Source organism: Cupressus sempervirens, chromosome 2 (genome assembly GCF_028749045.1).
Source record: "Cupressus sempervirens isolate cs-2001-9-10 chromosome 2, ASM2874904v1, whole genome shotgun sequence".
Classification (NCBI taxonomy): Eukaryota; Viridiplantae; Streptophyta; class Pinopsida; order Cupressales; family Cupressaceae; genus Cupressus; species Cupressus sempervirens.
This window is the reverse complement of record NC_143119.1, coordinates 751,611,926-751,629,854: the sequence shown is the minus strand read 5'-3', so window position 1 is coordinate 751,629,854 and position 17,929 is coordinate 751,611,926. Positions and strand designations below refer to the sequence as shown.

Sequence of the window (17,929 nt, the reverse complement as noted above, 5' to 3'; positions counted from 1 at the left end):
TGCAACAACATTCTGAGTTCCCTTGACATATGAGATGTCAAAATCATATGCCTGCAACTTACTTACCCACTTTTGTTGGCGATCATTCAGGTCCTGCTGTCCCAAGAAATGCCTCAGACTGTTATGATCAGTTTTAATACAAAACTTGCTACCCACAAGATATTGTCTGAATTTGGCCAAAGCATGCATGATGGCCAACATCTCCTTATCATATATACTGAATGAACGCTCAGGGCCTCTGAGCTTCCTGCTCTCATAAGCTATGGGGTGCTTATTCTGCATAAGTACAGCACCTACTCCCTCTCCAGATGCATCACATTGAAGCTCAAATGGCTTCGTGAAATCAGGTAATGCTAGAACTGGGCACGTAGTCATTATCTCCTTAAATCTCATAAAACAGTCCTGTGCCTTCTGAGTCCACACAAATTCCCCTTTTTTCAGTAAATCTGTCATGGGAGCTGCATGTCGTGAGTAGCCACTGACAAACCTGCGGTAAAAACCACATAAACCAAGGAACCCCCTCAACTGTGTAAGGTTCTCTGGTGGAGGCCAATCAACAATAGCGCGAATCTTTTCAGGATCCATCCGCACTCCCTCTGCACTAATGATGTGTCCTAAATATAACAGCTCGGTCATCCCTAAGTCACATTTGGACTCCTTTGCATACAAGGACTCCTTCTGTAGAATGCTCAACACCGTCTCCAAATGCTCTAGATGCTCCTGCCATGATTGGCTATAGATCAAAATGTCATCAAAAAACACCAGCACGAATTTCCTCAACTGATGGTGGAAAACTCTGTTCATAGTGGACTAGAAAGTGGCAGGTGCATTGGTCAGGCTGAAAGGCATGACTACAAACTCAAAGTGCCCACAATGACATCTGAAAGCAGTTTTCTCAATATCCTGTTCACGGACTCTGATCTGGTGATATCCTGATCTCAAATCAATTTTCGTGAAATAACAGGCCCCATGCAATTCATCTATCAACTCATCAATGCGAGGAATAGGATACCTGTTCTTAATGGTTCTCTTATTTAATGCCCTGTAATCAATACACATCCGAAGCGTTCCATCCTTTTTTTTTACCAAAACAACAGAGGATGCAAAAGGTGACTTACTAGGTCGGATGTGCCCCATAGCTAGCAACTCCTCAATGGTCCTTTCGATCTCATCCTTGAGTTGCTTTGGATGTCGATATGGTGTGATCATGATAGGTTTAGCACCTTCCTCCAGTTCAATAATATGCTCAATACCTCTGTCTGGTGGCCTGCCTGGTGGAATCTCACTGAATACCTTTTCGTACTTAATCCTCAACTTCTAGATATCAGGATGATATTCCACCTTATGTTGCTCCTCCTGTGTAGGTATCAAAGTACAAACTGCTGCCCACTCTATATCATTATGCCTAGTTAATCTCTCCAGCCGCCTAAATGAGATAGTCCTGATGTCTCCATTACGGATAGCCTTTAGCACATGAATCCTACCATTTATTTCGAATTGTATCTCCATATCTTCTAATCTCAGGGTAACCACCTTCAATGAATGTAGCCACTGCATCCCAAGTACTATGTCCATGTCACCCATGTTGACCACATGATAATCCGCCTTAAACTCATAGTTGTTCAAGCGCAAAGGTAAGTCTCGTACCATCCTGTCACAACGAAGAGTGTATCCATCAGCTACCTTGACTCTTAGTCCTTCGAACTCCTCAGTAATGAGTCCACGCTTCTCTACAAATCGTGCATCAATGAAATTATGCGTGGCACCTGTGTCCAACAATGTAATAACCTTCTGTCCAGCCAAGCCTCCCCGAAGTCTGAAAGATCCCTCCCTCTGGATACTAGACAGTCGTGCTTCCTGTAAATGTAGCTCTGTTTCCTGCCTTTGCCCTGCACTGTCTATCTCCTGCTCTCCCTCTGCTTCATCAGGATCCTCATCATGATGTTCTGAACCATCTGAATCTGAGCCTTCGTAATAAGCCCACATTGCCCGGTTGGCCTTCCCTTTTGGCCTCATAGGACAGTCATGGCCGTACTCATACGGGCCTTTGCAATAGAAGCATAGCTTCTTCCTACGCAAGTCATTAAGTGTCTCCTTGTCCAGCCTCTTACTTTCTTCCTTAGGTAGCTGTGCCTCTCTATGAAAGGGTTTCCTGTCCTTATCTTTTCCTGAAGGGAAACTCTTTGCCTGAAATTTATTTTTAGAAGCTGAAGAGGAATCCATGTCACGAGCTTTCTTAATGGCTTCCTGCAAAGTGGAAGGGTTGAGAGCTTTAATCCACCCTCTCAACGGATCAACTAACCCATCCATAAATAAAACCAATAGCCTTCATTCAGATACATCTGTTACTAACACTGCAAGTTTCTGAAACTCTGAAATGTATGTTTCCAATGAGCCCCACTGTTTAAGCTGGGCTAATTCCTTGAAATGGAGTTCTGGATCTTTCTTATCAAAACGTTCAATCAGTCTCTCCGTAAACTCCACATATGAGGTAATGTGTGCATGACCCATAGTGATCATACCATGATGCCACCATTCGTGTGCTAACCCATCCAGGTGAATTGCTGCATACTTAATAGCTTCTTCCTCAGACATAGGATTCAATTGAAAGTATGTGTCAAGCTTTTGAACCCAAGCTCTTGCTGTAGACTTCCCCGAGCCATCATAATATGGTAACTGTAGTTTTCCTACTTTCTTTCGTAGCTCATAGTTCTGAGTCCTGTCTTGTCCACGGGGCATATGCTTCATCCGCACATCCATATACTCTCTAAAGGTGATTGCAGCTGTAAAATCTGGTCCTCCTGCTTCCCAATCTCTCCTCAGCTGATCCTATATGTCAGTGATCTGGGGTTCTGGTACCGGCTGCTCTGGAGCTCTAGGAAGGAACGTAGGAATCATAGGCCTCGAACTTACTGTCCGAGCTTGCTGGGGGGCATGACCGAAATTGTTCCCAATTTGTTCGCCTCCATTATGTCTCTCATCCTGATTATTCCCATTCTGATTATTTCCTCCACCTATGTTAGCGTTCAACCCCATTTGTCGAGCCATCATCTGCATCATAAGCTCCATTCTCTGATTCTGTTCTTGTGCTCTTTGTTCGGCTAATCGCTGTCCCTGTGCCAGGGTGTCTAATAACTATAAAAATCTTTCCTCTTGCGGATCTAGACCGGCATTCCCGCCTCTATCCATATTGTAGTCGTAGTCTTGATCAAAAAATACCTCCCCTGTGTCTGTATGACTGGATTCTATGTCCACCAGGATAGATGAGCTAGACTGTTCGCTCTGCAGGTCAGAAATCCTATCTTGTCTTGCTTTGGTATTGCGGAAATTATAAGGCCTTTGTCGCATGCTCTGATTTTAGTGTTTTGACATTTCATCAAACACTTTCCCTCCTATCCAGCTGTTCCAAATTCCCTATAAGACCTCCACAGGATGGCAGGACTTATAGCTCTGATACCACTGTAATGACCCTCTCTATAAAGGCCACAGAAACCCTCAAACTGAACTTAGGAATTTCGTCAAACACTTGGCGTGTAACAGTAACAATATTCAGAATATGGTAATTTCAGATTTGATACTTTCAGAATATAATCACAGAATTACAATATATAAAGCCATTGAACTATATTTCAATTACAATGCAATAAATTCTGAAATTATTTTTTATTACCAATTTTGGACTGATTATTACAATGATTGTATGACAGCAAATTTACCCAAAAATTGACATATATTTCAGAATGCAAGAACCTGGTTTGAAGAACTATGGAAGAACACCACGTTTTGCTGCAGATCGTTGATGAAGACCTCCAACCGCACCCCCAAACTGTCCTTAATTTGCTGCTGCTGCCCAAACTAGCAGGGCCGTACCAGGCCGTACCTGTACGGCTGCTGAAATAAAATAATATTAGGGTTTTGGGACCCCCAAATGCAAGGAAAATGGGCGCCTAGGGTTAGGTAGTAACCCTAAAAAACCATAAAAAATAACTCCAAGGGGTTGAGGAGATATGAGCAATTATGTGGTTCCGAACCTTGCTTTGCCAATTCTGAAAATGCACTTATTCTGTCTTCAAACTCTTGTCAAATGCTTCTCCAATGATAGGGCAAATCTGAAATCCTTATTCCAACCAAAAACAAACCCTAACAACGAATTCTCAATAAGCTCCAATGAGATGGCTGAATACCAACTCCAATTATGCAACGATTCAGGTGATATTTCACACCCTCAAAGTCGCCAATCCAAGGGAGTGATTCGTTCCCAAAGATCGAATAATTTGCAGATCCAAAGTCCACAAATGTCTTCACAATGAAGAAGTAGAAGAGTTCTCCAATCCAAGCATGTCCAAATGAGAGGCCCAGCCCTCTATTTATTCACTTTTCTAAGAAGTTGCTAGAAACATCCTTTATAATTTCTCATTATAATGCACTTTTTTATAATAAAGTAATTTTATAAAGTAAAAAGTGCAACTCAAATTAAAATTATAACATGTGGGCCCCAATATCACATAATGATAAAATATAACCTCTTAACACTTCTTCAAGAGCAAGATATGACTATCTGATCCGCAGAATTGACTCTCTTTCCACACCATTTTCCTACGAGAGTCTGGAATAGGCAAATCCATGATCAATGCCATGTCGAACTAAAGAGGGGACATTACATAATAATCAATGGTCCATTCCCATTGTTTGACAAATGCTTGTATGGATGTATTTTCAGCTTTGATGGATATGGACCTTCATTAAAACAGCTCGTATCAAAGATGTGCAGGGATAATCTTGCAGGAAAAGAAGAATGGTACATTAGGCATGCTACCATATATTGTGCACAACTTAATCCTATGACATTTGATGTTCATGCTAAATAAAGCAAGGCTATTGGAGCGTGATATCTTTTATGATCAGAATCATAAGTATCCTTCTATAACAAGAGGGAATCTGACACTTCATTAGAGGCAACCTTGGAAAGAGAGGGAGCAAATAGAGGATATGGTTCAGTCAAATTTTGATGATTGATTCAGAGGGAGAAGACCATATTGAGATGACTTCTCTAGTGACCAGGAAACTATAGTAATCAAGAGGGAGTTTGATAATCTACCACAGGAAACCATAGACGAGTAGTCTGAAGGTTAGCATCACATTCAGAAAAAAAAAGCCTAAGGCAACCTTGGACGAGAAGGTCAAGGGATTGATGCATGTACTTGGAGCTTTAGTGAGAAGCTACATTATCATATTAGTGTCACCTAGCCTGGGGATAAATCGATAATGTATTACATTCACTCATGTTACTCTAAAATCAAACAAAAACGTCTGAACATGAGAGACTACTCCTTTAAATAATGTTGTGATTAGAACAAAGAGAGCTACTAGAAGATCTACCAAATGGATCTTTGATCATAGTAATTTAGAGGGAGTCAACTATGAAGATGTTTATTTTAGACAAGTTACATTACCACTAAAGAACAAACGACTGATATTCTCACCAAGTCTCTAACCAAAGTAAACTTTGTGCACTTGGAGACTAGCGTGGAGTTGTGAAGAATGAAGCCCTTGCTAAGAGGGAGCCTTGGCATCAGTGATTTCTTGGAATGCACATTATTGGATTCTTCTCTTTGAGAGAGAGGCTTAAAGTGAAGCCCTTGTTCCACCCACTGGGAGTAGTTGTGATAGATCCACCCTCTAATATGGTTCATGGTGGATTTCATGTATGTGACGCCATTGACAACACCACATGAGAGAATCCGTGGTAACTCCGTGTAAAATCTTTTACTGTCATGTGTGTGACTTTGTGACTTTATGGGCCCCTTGTGTACATTATTGAAAGGTGGTGATCTTTCTAATAATGTAAACTTGTAAGAAACATTGTAAGGTGAGGACTTTACAATGTTCACTAACATGACAGATATCATGCTGACTTGATATTCATGCAAATGTCTTGATAGCTACTATCTCTTGGACTTATTGATAGATATCATGCTGACTTGATATCGCTTGTGTATCAATATGTTCTTTATGAGATTATCATGGTGGATATTATGTGACGTAATATCCGTGGACATTCCATGATATGTTATGGTAGACATGTGATGTCAATACACATGCCATAACAAGGATATACAAATGTCACGTGACTTGATGTTTTGTATACTCCTTGATATCATGAGTTAGGTGATATCTCAATCAGTTCACGCTTAGTTATCTTCCCTAGCTAAGAAGGAGTGTTAAGATATGGTAGCGTCGGTCAGAATTCAAGGATAGACCTGGCAACTGTATGCATATGTGTGTGCATGTATGTATACAAGTTCACCAGTGAATTGATATATATCATACATACATGCACACACATAGACACAGACAAACATTATTCTTTCCATCTGCGAAATCATCCTTGTAATTAACCATATTGTCCATATCAAGCTAAGTATGTAGAAATCTGTACTTCCAGATTATATTATCTCTTGGTAATCGAACAAATGATCTATTGCACAATATCGATCAAGTGTTGATCAGATATATTATATATTGGATCAAGCAACTGATCCTCCATAATAAATGCAGATTGAAAAACTTATATATGAATTTTGTTTGTTGCTTAATCATCTCCGATTAGTATCAGGTCAGTTAGGATGAACTAGGTGCCTTTGTGTCTCTTCATGAGAAGACACAACATGATTGGACATGTCCGCTCATGATGTGTCCATTAGAAACATTGTAAATATAAACCCAAAGCAAGAGACATGCATCAAAAATTGATAAATGCATTTCTCTCTACAGATTGGAAATTTCAGACCAGTCTGATTTAATTATCACCTGAAGCAAATAAGTATAAGTCAGTCTTCCTCAAATCTGCAATAGCTCATAACAGTCTGATCATAAGTTTGATTTACAATCACAGCTGTATTTATTGATTCAACACTCCATTTTATCTGCTTGTCAGTATGTCCTCTGTATTAGAGCTATATTTTTGGCACTTTTATAGGTCCAATTGAATTTCTAAATTATTACTGTAATTTCAAGGTCTGCATTAACTGGAAGTGCCATTAAAGCCTCTTTCTGAGATCATGGATAGAACCTGGTTTTCGTGCTATATAATCTTCTTTTAAGGAAATTATTATAAAGTTATTTTATTTAAAAGAGGTAAGCCTTTAAAAACTGTTAGTTTGTGTTATGGTTGTCTAAAGATAAAGATAAGATAAATTTATTAATGTTCAACAAGAGACTAACAAGGATTTAAGGGACTGGAAAGAGTGCAACAGGGCAAGCGCCAGCAAAGCGAGCAGCAAACAGTGTCCAAGTAAAGAACAAGAACAAGCAAGCAAAAGAACAAGAATAAGCAAGCAAAAGAACAAGACAAGGAAAGGAAAACTAAAAGCTAAATACTCCTTACAAATGAGAAGTAGTCCAGAACTGTAAGACAGAAGAAAATAGGACATAAAAAAAACAAGCTAAAGCAATTGTATGCGAGGAGTTTAAAAGCTGTGAGACTAATACTGCTGATTCCAAGATAGTCACAAATAAATGAAAGAATTAATACATCTGTATTTGCTTCTGGATTTGACTGCATTAGTGTCGATAAAAATACACTCATGCAATCAGGCAAGAGCCTACAACATGATGGTAACTTGTGAGCCTCTCATGTGGGAGGTCATGGGTTCAATTCTACTCGAGCTTAACACTTCATAATAGTTAGTTTCAACAAATAATAATAATAATTAATTCAGGCCTCAGCCGTTTACCAATCAAAAGAAAAAAACACTCACACAATCGAATCCAGAAGCAAATACAGATTATCTTATGGATTGTGAAAATCTACTCACTCTTAGAATTATTACGTTTCCATCAAAGGTTTAGGGAAAAAATACGAAGGACTCTTTCAAAAAAAATTGAAGCGTAGCTTTAAGATAAACACACCCAAAAAAAAAATTAGGGTGGTGGATAAAATGGCTAATGTCAAATAAGGATGGGAGTTACAATTGAAAAGCACTTAGCTGTAGAACGAGATAAGGGAGAATCAATCAAGTTCAAATACGAAGAAATAAAGGAATTGTGCTTGCAGGCTAGTCCTTAAGGATTTTAATTTCTCTAGGATTTGACGATACCAGATAAAAAATGACTTCAAATGGGGTTACCTGACATATTTAATGCTTTGTCAATGCAAACAAATATGTATTATTGTTTAGCAAGAGAAAGCTTTCGTGTCCGAATTCATTGTAAGAAGATGCATTTAGAAATACCAGGCTGTTATGCTGCAAAGAAAGGCCCCTCTTCCCATTGTAATCTATGTAGTTGCTATGCTGCAAATGCTAAGTACTTACATGCAATTACAAACAATGAATATTTACGATTGTATGATTGCTCTACAGTGTGTCTGCATCCCAATAAAAACTTGGAACAGACACACAGCATAGATATGGATTCATGCGTATGTAGAGAAAAGTAATATGTATAATCTATTAATTTCCAATTTATTGAAACTGCTATTTGCTTAAAATATTTTCTTCGAACAGCCACATACCTTATACGCTGGAAGACAACAATTTTTTGTTCAGTCCAAACAATACGCCTTGAGTACAGCGTATCCGGCAAGTGTGAGATATGCCCATGTTAGTCCAGAAGAACAAATTTTATGGACATAAAAAATGGACGTGAATAAAACATCAACCCGCTAGAAGCTTATAATATCGTTCATTCAAGAAAGCGAATTCAAACAAACAGACTTAAGCCATGAATTAGGATCTAGTTCATGTTTTAAAATGATGTGAATCTTAAAACCAATTGGCCTCATGGGTGGTATGAATCTTAACAGTGACTCCGTAATTGAGTAGTTAAGAAAACAGTAACCCAACTTTGTAAATTGAGTAAGAGAATGTGGGTCATTGGCAAATTCAAAAACCAGAAATATAAATTTAAAAACAAGATCAGTTTCGTTTCCTGATGTAAACGTTTGAGAAATAGTGCCTGATTTTGACCGTCTTACCAAGAAACTAGAATTGCTTGAAGAGTAATATTTGTCCTATGTAAAAATGTGGGGTCGCAAGGATGTGCCGCAATCCTTTTCTCTAAGGTTACTTTCTGCAGCTTCCCCTGTTACTCCTGGCAATGGCGTGGGCTGTTTGATTTGAACTTCACTTCTTTTCAAGATCGAATTTCAATAAATATAGCCTTTGACGAAGTTACAGGATCGAGAGCTGAAACTCAACACCTCAATAGCCGTGTCAAGTGCTTGGGTTTATTTGTTTCTTGCTTTTGATTTAGAGTTGGCGATGAAGAGATGGTAATATTGATTTTATCCAAGTATTGTTTGTTTGAATATAAAAAATTAATGGACTGAAGTCTCCAACCAAAATGCTATACATTATTTGGAGAGTTTTCCGTATAGTGTTTTTATTGTGTTTTAAAGGTAATGTAGGTGTGGTGGTTGATTTATAAAGTTATTTTGTGGAATGTATTTTGTGAATGATAAGGTGAAAATTATAATTCTATTTGGAAAAGTTAAATTAGTCAAGTCTAGAGACTTTCGTAATCTAAGATTGAAAGAAACTCACATTCATTATAAATAGATGTATAGATAAAAGTCTTTAAGATCACTGTTTATAGAGCATTTTTTATAAGAAGTATAGTTTATGGGAAAAACTATTTTTCTTAATTTAAAATATTGCTTAGAAATCAAATGTCACACTAGACAATATTTCAAATGCGTGTTTGGATCGATAATTCACACCTTCAAAGTTTAGTTAAGAAAGCATTAAACAGGTAGTGGGCATTTATATAAGGTATGGTGGGTATATTATGAAACCATGATAATAATAGATAAAAGGATACCTACTATGATGCCTCGCAAAGGCAATATAAGTATTCTCCATATTTATATATATCATATTGATGTCTCATACAAGATTATTATACTCTAGTTTGGAAGGTATTAATAATAGTATTACTAATAATGATCTAGTTTATGGATTCGATTGTGTGGGAACTTTTAACATCAAAGTTTCAAATCACACTTTGTGATTCATTATCAAGATACAAGAGAGTTGCTAGAAGAAATAGATGTGATTCAAAGCACCGTTGTTAAAAATCTCCACACAATTAATTCCATAAACTGTAGCATTATTCATATGGATTGTGGAAATATGGTAGGTATTCCTAAATTGATGATAGAGCAATTTTTCTTTTTAAATGTGTGATGCACTTTTGGGATCATGCAAGCTATTCTTAAGTGGATTGGCAATTGTTGTTGCAATGGCATATGAAGTGAGGAAAGGGTGATCATAATACTCTACACAATGGTATTGCCTTGGATATGGGACTTACGCACACTCTAGTCAGTAGCAATCTTGTTTCGCTTCAGTTTATGAATGAGCATATTAGAGAAAATAGGATGGCAAATACAAGAGCTATGTGAAACATGTTTTTTGATAATAGTTAATTTTACTAAGAAGTTATTATTTGTGTGTTGATTATTTCTTATCTCTTTCTAGACTATATGAAGTTTTGCATAGAGGTAGTAGCTATGATAAAGATAATCTGGTGTTTTATAAGAAAGTGAACAAAATGCTTGATGTATGCTCATCTAAAAGATGTTGAATTTTATTTTCAAGATGTGGCATTATAGGCAATGGACATGTAAGTAATTCTTAGGGATGGATGCCTAGCTATCTCCTGCATTTTTCTCTTTATTAGGTTGTCTCTATGTGAAAAATAGTGAATTGTTCAACATCCTTTTTGTGGATGGCTTATGTCTCTTTGAGTATTTTTGATATCTTATGAATAGGAGGCCTTTATAGAATCCACAATTATGTTATAACTAAAATTATGTACTATGAATTAAACAATACATTAGGATTAGCATTAGCCCAATCAAAATCAATATAATACTATTCAAACTACAACTTAATTGTCAAAATTTACTCCATAAAAAAAATTTACTCCCTCATTGAAAGTGTTATTCATAACTTTTATGTCAAGATTGTAGTTTCAACATGCATCTACATTTTTTTTAATATTAAAAATTAATCTAGATCAATTTTCTTTTACCACAAAATATAATGTTTATTTATGAAAGTTAAACAACATAAAATATAGTATTCCGTATTTTTTAAGAAAGGTTTTTATTTACATAACTCTTACACTCATTTGCGCATGTATTTAGGATGGGGAAAAGAAATTCAAACTATTAAAGAAAGTCTAATATCCATATTATTTCATATAATGTTGAAATCAATCTCTATTCATACTTCAAACTTGACAAAGTTTGTCTTATTATAAGAATTATGTTATAGTTGAAGGTAGTATTAAGGAGGCAAAGTTATAATTAATTGTAAATAATAATAATTGGTGTTAAAATTGTGAGGACAGGGTCGCCTTTTACATCAAAAATGTTTCTTTCACAAAATAAGAAAAAATAAGAGAAGAAGTACGAACAAAGACCTACTTTTTTAATATAATATCATAAACTATTCTCTAAAAAAATACTAATATACTCTCTTTGAATTTTTTATAAGTTTTGTTATCTTGAATTGCTCTACTTTTGTGACAACTAGGAAAGGATTGTGGGGACAAGAAGATATGTCTTCTTACTAATATAAAATTTAACTTCATTGCCACCATCCACAAGAAAGTTTGATTTGTTGTCTATTGTAACAATTAAGAAAATGATCATATAAGACAACTAAAATTGCTTTCTTATCCATAAAATTCAACTTTAGTGCCACCTTCCACAAGACCAAACAAAAGATATATGATCCACAATCTAAGAAGAAGTTTGGTCCACACGTAGTATCACCAAATAATCTAAAATCTCTATGATAAGTGTCACATCTTGTCTGAATAACTCCCTATATGTGATCATAAAAAAAATTGTGAATCCCATCCCACATTAAAATAAATAATACATATTCTTTCTCAAAACCCATTTCTATTTTATTCTTTTAATTTACAATATTTTTTATGGCAAGAAGCACAAGAAAAAGATTATGTGGGGCAACTACTACTTGCTTTTACATCCATAAAACTTCTTTAATGCCACCCCACTAACATGAGACATGTGAACCACAATCTAACTCCACACTTTTGTCCACAAACACTGCCACCAGAAAATTTAAATCACCCCTTTTAATAAATGTTAAAATCCAAAACATGAATCCCATGCATGCATTCAACTACCAAACACATGAACTACTTTATAATGTTCGTATATTATTATTATTATTATTATTATTATGTCAACGTCTATTTCAAACATCTTTTATAAATTATGACATATGCTGCAGTGCTATTTCTAACGGCTAAAACGATGAAACTGAGAAAACATCCTACGGCTAAAACGATAAATCTTAAAAACATTATATTTATTTTTTAAATTATTAGCTAATATTACCATATAAGGACAAGCTAATCTCCGTACAAAATAGATAGATAGATAGATAGAGAATATTTTAAATTATTAACCAATAGTAAAACATATATTTTTTAAATGTGCTAAACAACCAAATCTGTACATTATGAACAATTTGTCATCATCATTAAGTGTCATAGTGACTTAGTACTTTATTTTAATGTGATTTTATATGTAAATTTAATTATTTAATATACATATTAAATATTTTAATTGTTATATTTTTAAAATTATAATATAAATAATATTTTATTATATAATTATAACATAAATTAATAAAATAAATGATATTTTATTATATAATTAAAAGTTATAATATAGAAATATATTGGTGAGTTAATTATAATGATTTTTTTAAAATATTTTATTATATAATTAAAAATTATAATGTAAAAGTATAGTGGTGAGTTAATTATAATGAAAATAATTTTTTACCTTATAGTAATCTAACATATAAATTGGGAATTAATATATTATGCATAAATGTTCCTCAAGGTGTCATTAAAAATTGTCTTAAAAGTTAGATTGGAGAATAGTGCTTGAAAAAAATCTGTATACAAGAACTCAATTCTTTTAGCCAACAAGTGTCACGAAGTGGCTTGTTGTATTTACTATAAATTATAATAGTTTTAATTAATTAGAATAATAAAGAAAAAAATTGATAATATTAAATATAATTTTATTACTAATTGATCAATATTTGATATATATTTTAGATAAAACTTTAATATAAAAAATTTAAATTTCACATAAATGCAATGATACTATTATAACTACTTAATTGTATTTAATCATATTGGTATATTAATACATTAATATTATTTTTTACTATAGATAACTAAACATTTATAAAATAAATAGTATTAAGATGTAGGAAAGAATTGTACCAAATTTTAATATATACATTAGTTAATTGTCATCTTTCACAAATTAAAGTATTTAAATTTTAATATAATCAAATACTAGAGTGACTAGTGATAAAATTAATATTTACAAACGAAAGCTATTTATTTCCATACAATGTTATTTTTTTAAGTGAATGCTAAAATTTCGATAGTGCTTCCAGAAAATTCCCTCCTATAAGACCCCAAATATAAGAGCCAATCAAGTTCAAGTAAAATATTTTAAAGAAATTTAGATGCTAAAAAATTCATATATAAACAATCCAAAAATCAAAACTTAAAATTAGAAGAAAAATAATTATATCTAATTGGTTGAGATGTAAAAAATTAATCACTAGATATGTTGAATTACAATAGTAAGCCTACAATAAGATCACTCTAAATTGATTTTAATAATTTATACTTTTTAAATGTGCTAAACCACCAAATTGCACATTATGAAGAAATTGTCATCATCAATAAGTGTCATAGTGACCTAATGCTTATTATTTATGTAGTTAATTATCATTATAATTTTAAATGTAAATTTAATTATAATTTAATTATTTAATATAAATATTAAATATTTTAATTATTATATGTTTTAAATTATAATATAAATTATATTTAATTATATAATTAAAAATTATAATATACAAATATATTGGTGAGTTAATTTTACTAACAAAAAATTAATAATATATATATAAATAGTATTTAATTATATAATTAAAAATTATAATATAAAAGTATAGTAGTGAGTTAATTATAATGAAAAATAAAATTTTAGTTATACTAATCTAACATATAATTAGTTGGATTGGAGAATAGTGCTTGGGGAAAAAATCTATATATAAGAACCCAATTCTTTTAGCCAATTTAGCCAACAGTAAAACATATACTTTTTAAAAGTGCTAAACAACCAAATTTGTACATTATGAAGACTTTGTCATCATCAACAAGTGTCATAGTGACTTAGTACTTATTTTTAATGTAGTTAATTATAATTATATTTTATATATAAATTTAATTATAATTTGATTATTTAATATAAGTATTAAATTTTTTTTTTTTTTTTTATGAATAGTCCCTTCCTTATATTAATAAAAATACAATAAAGTTACATATTCACAAAAAAAGGGGTCAGGGGATATAGGATCACCCTGCAAGTTCATACGACCACTGGTCGAAAATCAGCTATTCATAAAAAAATTGTAGAAAACAAAGAAATCCTCAAGCTGCCAGTGCAACGCCAGCCGAGGAAAGAGGATCCTTATCATTAGAGCCCCACTCAAAAGTGGGGAGAGAAGATGGCTCAGGGGGAGCCCAACCATCATCCACAGCAGCAGCATTATCTTCTTCTTTCTCTCCCTCAGGCCTTGGAGGAGAAATGGCTAAATCCAGCCAAGGAAACACCCACTTGGGATCTGGGTGAGTAGAGGGCCAACCAGTAGTAGGAGCCATTGGGGACCACCCCGAACCAGACCTTCGGGGAGGTGAGGTCGAGTGGTGTAGATCACCGAAACCTCTAGAAATGCAGCACCGACCAAAAGCACCACTGTTGGGAGAGCGGCGCTGCTGAGAGCGAGGCATGCGTGAGCGGTGAGCAAAACTACTACATCCTTGATGGCAATCGCGAGGAGGGGTATGGTCACCAGAGGCCAAATCTAGCAAAACACGAGCAACTGTACAGGGGGCATTACCCCAATGAGCCAAAAGCTCTTGTAAGTGCACCACCTCCAAAGCAACTTTATCCATCTGTGCTTGAATCTGCAACATGACATTGTTATAAATACATGCTTTAGAGTACATAGCCACATTAATGTCAAGTGTGTGGTGAGCATAAAGGACTGCATTGTGATCTTTTCAAATGGTAAATAAGCTCTCCAATATGAAAGCATGCCATATCTAGGTGTATTTAAAGGGAATCAAGGTATTATCACCCACAAGAACCATATGCCAAGAAAAAGGTTTTGAGTGGAAGGGGCGAAAGAGATCATGGATCCATCACCAGTAGCACTAAGCCCATCTACAAAACCAAAAAATATGCAAAAAGGACTCTGGTTGACCACAAAAAGGGCAACGGGGGTCAAGAACTCCTAGATGTTGTAGCTGGGAGCCCAAAAGCAAGCCCTGGAAAAGAATACACCAGGTGAAGTGCACAATTTTGGGTTCAATAATGGCATGCCACACAGTGGAGAACCTATGACTCCAAGTGTGATGCAAAGATTGCAAATGCCAACGTTGGTTGAGAACATCAACCATGGGTAGGTGAGGAACCAGCCATCAGTAGCCCAGCCTAGGTTTATCGCTGGTTACCAGAGTGTTTGGATACCACTTCCAATCTTTCCACCAAGGGCAAGAAGACTGAATGCCCACTTTGTGTAACAAATGTGAAGGCACCGCAAAAACTAGAAGATCAAAAGTCTGTCGATCTGGATGAGTGAGCCAAAATTGCACTTGCATGTTTTCCCATGACCGCAAGCTCATAATAACTTTGGAAAAAAGATCTTTAGGGATCAAGTCTTGCTGAGTGCAAGGCTCCGACACCATAAGGGATGAGGCCAAGGTCATGCCCTGGGTGATTTTGACGACATGGATGCCCCTCAATCCTTCGCTCTAAGCCAAAGAGGTTTCAAGCACGTGTGGGCCCATATCGTGTTCCTAAATCTTCAAGTGGTGGCATTCATTGGTTGGTAGCTCGCAAGCCTCATGCCTCATTGGGTTGCCTCGCATGTTTGAACCCTCCATCAAATAAAACTATAATATTAATAATATTTTATTGTATAATTAAAAATTATAATGTAAAAATATATTGATGAGTTTAATGAGTTTTTTTTAACAAAAAAAAATTTACAAATTTTTAAAAAAATAAATAAATAAATAAATAAATATATATATATAGTATTTTATTATATAATTAAAAATTATAATATAAAAGTATAGTGGTGAGTTAATTATAATGAAAAATAAAATTTTAACTTATACTAATCTAACATATAATTAGATGGATTGGAGAATAGTGCTTGGAAAAAATATGTATATACAAACCCATTTCTTTTAGCCAATAAGATCACTCTAAATTGATTTTGTTAATTTATAAGCATAAGAAATATGCATCTATACTATAGAAAATATTAATTGTTTAACAAAATTAAAAAATAATTGATTTTGATTGGTAGAAATAAGAATTATTAATCACTGATACCAAATAGTGATTGCAATAGTTCTATGTCTAATTGGTGAATATAAATTAATAAATTTGATGGAGCTAAAAAATGGGTGGGAAACAAAAACAATAAAATAGAACAGGTGAACTATTTTTCTCATAAATGATAGAAGTCCAACCTCCTCTCAAAGAGCATTTTAAAATAATCACATTTTTTTTTACAATTTAACTTTAGGTTATAATATTAATATTTTTTTTAAATGTTGCCTCTTTTTTAGTGGGATCATTGGCATTTTTATTATAAGATAACACCTTTTGCATGTAGAGCTAGTGCTAGAAAGAGGGACCATTAGAAACACAAAACATGATAGGCACAAAGTGAGGAGATGTTATTTGTAATCATTGCACAAGGTTTATGAGCATTGCATAAGTCAACTCAAATATTGCCTTCCATGCAATCTAATGAATGTCATGAAGAGGTTGAGAGGCAGTCAAAAGCTTGGCTTAGAATATGACCAAAAGTTGGGAAATGAAAAGAGGACAACAAATGTAGTGGTAGTTCTAATGGAAAATTTTAGTTATCTAGGTTTGGGTACTGCTTCTTCTTTTGGGTCACACACACAAGGATCGGGAAGTGTGGGGAGCCATATGTCTTAACTTTTTTATTCCCATAAGACCCCAGATGTGCATGGAATAAAAAATCACAACATCAAACAAAGTTGGCACGTGCTAGATTTTTGTTTTACAATAATATTTTGTTTAACATTGCTTCTAGTCCATATTGGGAGAAATTAATCACTCCTTTGATCATGAAAAGTAAGTGGTTTAAGGTCTCAAATTTTCATGAGTTGAGTGGGTCATTATTGCAAGAGTCCCAATATATAAGTTAACTAGTAGAAGAATACATAAAAATTTGGGAAAAGAATGATTGCATCATTTTATTTGACAAGTAGAGAAATGGTGGTAACAGGACACTCATCAAAATTCTAGTTGCATGAAAGAGATATTAATTGATATTTCTAAAGAAATTTTCTACATCCAATGATATTAAGAATGCAGATACCTTGTGCACAACGTTGGATGAGGCGATGATAGATTTCATGCCTCCTAGTTTGTCTTTAGATGGTTAAACAAATTTATAAGATGAATCATGTGTCTGCAACTACAAACACATGAACCATTTTATGTTCATAGATTAATGTTTTATGTCAACATCCTCTCATATGTGGAACTCTTCTTTCCTCATCTCTGTTAGAATCTGAAAAGATTAATAACCCAGAAAACTAGTGCAAAGAGTAAATATCTAAACTATGAATGCAAATAATACAAAATCAAAATAGCATCATAGAGTTAGTCTCCAAGAGAGTAATGCAAATGCTGGAAGCAAAATAGCATTAAGAGGATGCAAAAATAAGAGATGCAAATACAAGCCAGGTAGCATGCTTATATAGGCTAGGAAGAGGGAGGAGGTGGCAACACCAA

At 34.4% G+C, this 17,929-nt stretch overlaps 1 protein-coding gene across 5 annotated transcripts in view; it reads right to left on the bottom strand.

Annotated features, from left to right (window-relative positions):
- The window catches only part of LOC149575597 (putative trehalose-phosphate phosphatase C), a 337,875-nt gene extending 328,518 nt beyond the window's left edge, over nt 1–9,357 (bottom strand). For 3 of the 5 annotated variants that reach the window (XM_089815361.1, XM_089815364.1, XM_089815365.1), the window contains exon 1: nt 8,516–8,875. The gene's annotated coding sequence lies outside the window, so the exon portion shown is untranslated. Of the gene's footprint in view, nt 1–8,515; nt 8,876–8,977 lie in introns of those variants that run through there. The other 2 variants (XM_089815363.1, XM_089815362.1) reach the window with 2 other exon arrangements.
- Nucleotides 9,358–17,929: the final 8,572 nt, after the last annotated feature.